We start from the raw sequence: 8,486 nt of genomic DNA on the forward strand, positions 1-8,486 counted from the left end.
ATGAGGAGATCGATCCGAGGATTGAGGAGAAGGTTGACCTCCAACCTTTGGAAGAGCTCGAAGAGGTTCAGCTTGAGGAAGCTGATCCCTCAAAGAAAGTGAAGGTCGGGAAACACCTCCAAGACGAATCAAAATAGCAATTAATTTGCTTTCTGAAGAAAAACCAGGATGTCTTCGCGTGGTCACACTCTGACATGGTGGGAATAAGCCCTAATGTAGCGAGCCACGCATTGAATATAGACAAAAGCTTTCCCCCAAAGCAGCAAAAGCGAAGGCAGCTGGATGAAGACAGAAAGAAAGCACTAAAGGAGGAGGTGGACAGGCTGAAAGCAAATAATTTCATAAGGGACGCTTTTTACCCGGACTGGGTGGCCAATCCAGTGTTGGTCCCGAAACCCAATGGGACGTGGAGAACGTGCATTAACTACTCAGACCTCAACAAGGCCTGCCCGAAAGACTGTTTTCCCTTGCCGAGAATTGACCAGCTCGTAGACGCCACGGCGGGGCATGGTCTGATGTCGTTCATGGATGCCTATTCTGGATATAACTAGATTCCCATGCATGCCCCCGACCAAGAGCATACGAGCTTCATCACAGATAAAGGGCTCTACTGTTACAATGTCATGCCATTCGGACTCAAGAATGCCGGAGCCACGTACCAGCGGCTCGTAAACATGATGTTCTCAGAACAAATAGGGAACAACATGGAAGTTTATGTTGATGACATGCTTGTAAAGTCTCAACTTAACAAAAACCATGTTGATGACCTCGAAGAATGCTTTGGCGTGCTCAGAAAGTACAACATGAAGTTGAATCCTCAGAAGTGCACTTTTGGGGTGTCTTCAGGGAAATTTCTGGGTTTCATTGTCAACTCTCGTGGAATCGAGGCTAATTCCGATAAAATAAAGGCCCTGATCGATATGCCTTCACCTCGGAAGCATAAAGATGTTCAAAGCTTGACTGGCAGGATGGCAGCTCTGAGTAGGTCCATTTCGAAGTCAACGGACCGCGGTCTCCCATTCTTCAACTTATTGAAAGGAAGTAAGAAGTTCGAATGGACAGATGAGTGCGAACTAGCCTTTCAGGAGCTCAAAAGGCACTTAGCCGAACCACCCATCCTATCGAAGCCTGAGACGAGAGAAGTACTGTTCCTATACCTCTCAACAACTGAACACGCGATAAGCGCGGTGCTAGTTCGAGAAGAAGAGAGAATACAGAAACCCGTCTACTACATCAGTAAAAGATTACTGGGGGCAGAGTCGAGATATCCACTGATGGAGAAGCTCGCCCTCAGCCTAATCCACTCATCTCGCAAGCTCCGCCCTTACTTTCAAGCGCATCCTATCCATGTACTAACAGATCAACCACTAAGGCAAGTCTTGTCCAAACCAGAGGCGTCTGGTCGACTCCTTAAATGGGTTGTTGAGCTCGGACAGTTCGAGATCACCTACCATCCGAGAACAACCATTAAGGCACAAGCGTTGGCGAATTTTATAGTGGAGTGCACCGGTACAGCCGACGACGAGGTAACAACCACGGCCCACGAGTTGTGGAAACTTTACGTCGACGGGTCATCAAATGAAAATGGAGTGGGGGCAGGAGTTATTCTGATCACTCCTGCAGGGAGAAAATTTCACTCTGCTTTAAGGTTCGGCTTTAAAGCATCTAATAATGAAGCTGAGTATGAGGCTTTACTTGCGGGACTGCGAATAGCAAAAGAACTCAAGGCCAAAGCTATACATTGTTACAGCGACTCCCAGCTCGTGGTAAATCAAATCTTGGGATAATACCAGGCTCGTGGCACAAAAATGGAAGCTTATCTGGAGAAGGCAAAATCCGCATTGGAGTTTTTCGAGTTTTATGCGACCGAACAGGTTCCCCGAGAACAAAACTCAAATGCAGATGCCTTAGCTCGGCTCGCCACTTCCGCCGAAAATGAGGAGCTGAATGTTGTACCCGTAGAACACCTGTCAGCACCCAGCATTACTGAGCCAGACGAGGAAGATGTGTGTATGATCGAGACAGAACCGACCTGGATGAGCCCGATCGTTGAGTACCTCGAAAATGGAATTCTTCCAAAAGATCGAAATCAGGCTCGGAAACTAATGTATCAACTTCCTCGTTACACCATCCTGGACGGAAGGCTATACAGAAGAGGGTATTCCATGCCATTGCTCAGATGTGTGACTCCCCCCGAGGCAAAGAAGATTATTGAAGAAATTCATGAAGGGTTCTGCGGAGATCATACCGGGGGGCATAGCCTATCCAAGAAGATTATACGCCAAGGATATTTATGGACAACCATTAAAACGGACTCTTTCGAGTACGTGAAAAAGTGCGACAAATGCCAGAGATTCGCCACGATACCCCGAGCTCCACCTTCCGAACTAACCATGTTGACATCTCCATGGCCTTTTGCAGTGTGGGGGATCGACCTCATAGGCTCGCTCCCAACTGGCAAAGGAGGAGTAAAGTATGCTGTGGTCGCGGTTGATTACTTCACAAAATGGACGGAGGCTGAACCATTGGCGACCATAACTTCGAAGAAGATCCTAGATTTTGTGATAAAGAACATCGTATGCCGATATGGAGTGCCAAGAAAGATTGTGTCTGACAACGGAACCCAGTTTGATTGCGACTTATTTACGAACTTTTGTAACAAGAACGGTATAATAAAGAGTTTTTCGTCAGTAGCTCACCCTCAGGCGAATGGTCAGGTCGAAGCCGTTAATAAAACTCTCAAAAGTTCTTTGAAGAAAAAGTTGGAAGAAGCAAAGGGACGATGGCCTGAGGAATTACCTCAAGTCCTTTGGGGATATAGAACTACAGCTCGGACATCAACTGGACATACCCCATTTTCTCTAGCATACGGCTGCGAGGCAATGTTGCCCATTGAGGTTGAAATTCCAACGATTCGAACTCAGATTTACGACCAGAGCTTCAATCATACTCAGCTCGAAGAAACCCTAGACTTGATCGAAGAAAAAAGGGAGGAGGCTCAGCTGAGAAATGCTGCTTACCAGCAATGAACCACGAGATATTTCAATAAAAGGGTTCGAGATCGAAAGTTCGGAATAGGAGATCTGGTATTGAGACGCGTATTCTTAGCAACTCGAGATCCAGCAGCAGGAGTACTCGGGCCAAACTGGGAAGGACCATACCAGATAGAATCAGTCATCCGCCCTGGCGTATACAAACTTGCGAGATTAGATGGGAGTCTCCTACCACGAGCATGGAATGGCGAACACCTTAGACCTTATTATCAATAGTATAGGAAAAGTGTTGCCTGTAACCATGATTTCCTATCTATGTTTCTTTGTTTTTGAATGACATGTCTACTTTGTTCCACATGTAATTTATTTTTTATTTTTGCAATCTCTCTTAAGTTAATAACCTATGGTCACACTCATAGGATATTAAGGGGGCATCATTGGTATACATACCACCAGCTTAAAAAATAAAAAGTAATAAATAAAACATGAAGTATTTGGATATAACCAAATACGCGAGCTTAGATAGTTCGGACTTAACCGAGTCATCATAAAACATGAAGTATTTGGACATAACCAAGTACGCGATCTTAGATAGTTCGGACATAACCGAATTATCAAAAACAAAGTATTTGGACATGACCAAATACGCGAGCTTAGATAGTTCGGACATAACCGAACCATCAAAAAACCTAAATATTTGGAGTTAACCAGATGTGCAAACAACAGATTTGGAACAAACCAGCCAAATTATCGATCAATGATAAATGGGAGCCTAGACCTATTGCGAAATATGTCAAAATCGAGGCTGGAATATCTTAGAAAAATAGTTTCGAACTCATAACCTCGGAGCCAAGATACTGAGGATGAGGAAAAGTGACAGAGATATAACCAAATCATTCATATTACATGCCATATAAGTACTTTTCAGTTCATGGTTAAAGTAATATCCGACCTTGATAAATAACGAGGTTGGAAGCGGATAATTCGAATAAACTATGCATGAATGCATCGAATTTCGAGCCTAAATCTAAACTATGTTTGTATGAATTAAATAAACATAACTCATCAATGCAAGAAAAATGCAAAATATTTCGAGCCAAGAAATGTAAAGCATATAAAAGGAAAAATGCAAAATATTTCGAGCCAAGAAATGTAAAGCATATAATAGAAAAAGTTAAAGAAATTGTGTCAGTCCCGTGGGCACAAATTTAAATAGTTACAAGAATGAGGGGACGCAGCCCCGATAACTGATCTCTCCGAGATCGAATTTAAGGAAGAGGAGTATCCTTGGCCTTCTCAGCATCAATATCACCAGACCCTCCAGGACGAATAGCATGACTATCCTGCTGGGCCACCTCTCGAGCAGCTGTACTTGCCAAAAGATGGGCATTCCACCGCTCAACATATGTGGCTTCGAGAGGACCCAGGAAGCTGGTGTCAAGATCGGCATTGTCGGCCCAAAGTTTGTACATGGCCTGGTCGACTGCTTTCTCCCTCTGCTCCTTAGACTCATTCAGGATGCGGATCTTCTCACTCTCCATGAAATCGAAGGTGGCAGACTTCTCCTCTTCGAGCTTGGCTTTGGCCTTCTCGAGCTCAGCGTTTGACTTTTCAAGCTCCTCGAGACGGGTCTTCAATTTTTCAATTTCAGACTTCGAGTCTTTGAGCTCGTCAACCATCTTCAGCTCGAGATCCTTCGACTTTTGAGCCAGAGATAAGCTCGTTTGCACCTCGTTGGTCAGCTTGTAGTTGAGTTGCGCTGAAACAACAAGGGCCTGAGACACAAAGAATGAATCAGAATTATAATCAGAGACATAAATACTCTAAACATAATTGAGAAGGCTACCGCGGCGGAGAGTTCGATACTCTTCTCATAAAGAGTATTGTAGTCCGAGGCCTTGCGCACGAGGTCCCAGTGGTCGGCACCAAAGCCAGAAAAGCTCTGACCCACCCGAGAAAGGACGTCCGAGCTGAGAAGCGCCCCTTCTGCCCCAGCGGCGCCATCAAGTACATATTCCTCAGTATGAGTTCGGGCCGTTGGCAGCTGAACCGTTGAGGTAGAAGGTTTCTTCGGAGGCCGAGCAACTATTAACCGGGTCTCGGTGGGAAGCTGCGAGATGGATGCAGTAGAGCCTGACCCATCGACCTGGGCAGTCGGCTCCTTGGAGGTGTCCACGGTGATCTGGGCCGTGGGAGTCGTCTCGTGACGTTTAGATACCTTGGACTGTCGGTCGGGCCTCTTCGGTATCCTCGGGCGCTTGCTCTTCTGGGCGCCAGCTCCCCCATCACTAAAGAGCACGGCGTCGAGGTCGGGATTCATGGCACTTGCATAATGACAGTGAGTTAAACAATGATAATAACTTTGGGAAAAGATGTAAACCAGTTGAAGAAAAAACCTAACTGGGACTCTTCCCCGAGCTCGAGCTTGGGGACCATGAAATTCCCCCGTCTTCAGAAGAGGCGGGGGGAGTGCCTTCCCTATAAGTTGGTGACAACCTCGAGAGGTCCCTATAGTCATTGGTCCCATACTGCACCGCTATCCCATTCCACACCTCGTCCGTGGTGTACACGGTATCATATTTCCCGAGCCCACTATCAAACCTATGAACACGGTCATCTACCCAACTCCATATATAGAAGTGGTATCTATCTTGTGGGCACGAGACTAGTCTATTGGGCCTGTGTTTTAACAGAGTGGGGGACCACATTCGCGAAGTAGGAAGGGTTTTACCTCCTCCGGAGTCCGAGCTCGAGGCTTCGTCATTGGCCTCATTTCCCGACCGCGGACTTCTCGAGCGAATTGGGAGAGATGCTTTCCTTTCTCTCCTCGGAGGAAGGATGCCTGTGGGCAGTGGCACTCCCTCCCAGCGTTCATATTTTTTACTGGACCAGTCAGAGGTTGACTGGCCCTGTCCCAACAACCCACAAGCTCGCAGCTTGTCCTCATGTAATAGAAATGAGAGAGACCACCTGCCGTATGGGAGTCGGAGCAGAGCCTCTCTGTGCTCCTTCATTGTCTCGTCAGGGGTGGGACGCTGAAAGTTAGCTGAAAGACGAGATACACTTCAACTAAACATGGATTCAAGGGCTAAAAATTCGAGCTCAAAAATAGAAAGTAACGAGAATACTTACAAATCCGCCTAAACGAACGATGTCGAGACGGGAACAGACCGTCTGTCCAGAAAAAAGCCTTCTTGAAGTCAGGGGGGTGGTTCGGAAGATCTTCAAAGATCTTCGTCTCTTTGGGGTAGCTCGAAAGATAATAGAAACCATCTCCTCCCCGAGCTCGGGAGGGATTACTCTTCAAACAAAAGAGATATAAAATCTCTTGGGGTGAAGGTCCTATCCACCCCAGCTCGTGGAATAAGGACCTCAGGGCAGACAGCACCCTGTATGAGTTGGTGTTGAGTTGGAATGGAGCCAACCCAACGAAATCGATGAAGTCTCTGAAAAAGGACTTCAGGGGCAGCAAAGCTCCTGCCCTTATATGTTCCTGGCTCTAGGCCGCGTATTTCACACTGGAATCGCAGCCCCCAGGAGCGAAACAGCTCCGTTCATGCCTTGTCGGAGCTCGACACTTCAGTGTGTCCAACGAGCTAAGGCCATGGATGGCCAAGATATCAGTTATTTGGTCGGAGGTGGTAACCGAGCTCTGGTAGAATTCGGCTTCAAACATCTCCCTCCTAGGTTGCGAAGACGAAGGCCCCGCCATTAAGGAAAACTGGAGTTCCCCCGGGTGGTATGCTACCGTGACTTTTAACGCAGGGTCGAGGGGAACTGGCCTAGGTCCTGGGTTAGGCTCCGGATAGATGGCTTCCCGAAGAACCCTTCTCTTATTTTCAATGACCTCGTCTATCTGGCGACGATAGTGGGCTCGAATGTCTTCTTGCTCGCGTGCGATCTCGTATTCTTTAATCCGACGCTGGTTCCGGGCAAAGATCGATTCCGGGCTCGGAGATTTGGGCTCGTAAGGAATTGCTCGTAATGACCCCCACCGTCTTTCCGGATTCTGTTACATCTAACGAGAAAGAAAAAATGGTGAGGGCCATGCATGCAAGAATCACGAGCTCGATGGATGAGCTCGGAGATTTAAGGACAAGAAACTAAGAATTAAGACCCTTACTAAAGAATCAGAGCGTGTGTTCCACAGGAAAGGAAAAGGAGCGTGGATGATTTTTTTTGAAAGTCCCGAAATTCAAGGGAAAGGAGAGTGGCGGTTAGCCAAGAAAAGCGTTTTTGGGTTTCGTGTATTTGTCAAAGCCCATGTTTTTATCCGAAAACTTAATGTACAAGAAACGCTGCCTAAGAATTTCAAAACCCAGAAAATGGGAACCACATTCAAACGTCGAAACTGGGTATAAACCAGAGACGAACATCCAGAGTGAAAATCCAGAAAGCCTAAAAACCTATCGGTTCAAAATCTCCTATCGCATCATGCTAAGAACATATACTAACATACACAGCAAACACAGTATAAAAAGAACAACAAAAATGGCGTACTTACACAGTGATGGTGATTGCAGCGAAATCGTCGAGTGGAGAAGAGGTTGCAAGAATGAACTCACTGACTCGTACAAACCAGGATTCTTTTGTTTCTTCGGCCTAGAAAACATGCAATGAGTATAAACTGTGGTAAGAAGTTTAGGGAGTGTTTTTCTTTTTTCTGGTTTGTGATGAACAAATGTGAAGAAGACGAAGAGGGGGTCTTGTATATATAGGTGGGAAAACTAAATTAATCAGGAGCGTTGATTAAATTCCTCAACAGATCGAATGGATGGGAATCGGTGACATGATGGCGCCGAAAAGTTGTCAGACGAACGATCGTGGGCGTGTTCCCAAGGTACTCAAGTACCTAAAGTGAGCAATACCCATCTGGCACGTGTCCATTTTCAAGAGTGTGACGGTATGGTTCTCGAAAAGAGTAGTTCAAAAGTTTCCTTCTCTTAGGATTCGAACAAATACTTTTGAGGGGGCAAAATGTTATACCCAGATTTCGAGCCATAGTAAATATGACCTCGAAAGCTGAGTTCGCAACAAATGGTCTCGTGAGGATTAGTGATCTAGGATTGTAAGTCGAGCCTGCAAAGTATAATGTATGATCTCGAATGCGGTGATCTCGAAATGACCTCGATCTCGAAAGGTAGCTCCGAGAACACCTTCATCTTTAGGAACTTCGGAGCATGGTTCTTGAGCTCGATATCCCATCTCGAAAGAAACGTTAGCTCGGGAGATGTCAGTGGCTCGCACAATGACATGAGACCAGAAATGCTGGAAACTTGAAGATACGCCATAACCACCTTGAGTATCTACAAGTGTAATAACTATGAGATGTAGTCCTCATTAGTTGATGTAAATCCCCAAGAATTGTGGGATATTATTTAATACAGTTATACGCCCCCTGATCTTTGGGGGACGTTTCCTTTAATATCTGATTATTGGCATTTAAAGCCATTTATTTGTATTCACAAAAGAGTAACTACCCAAAATATGTGG

This window comes from Humulus lupulus, chromosome 9 (genome assembly GCF_963169125.1).
Source record: "Humulus lupulus chromosome 9, drHumLupu1.1, whole genome shotgun sequence".
Lineage (NCBI taxonomy): Eukaryota > Viridiplantae > Streptophyta > Magnoliopsida > Rosales > Cannabaceae > Humulus > Humulus lupulus.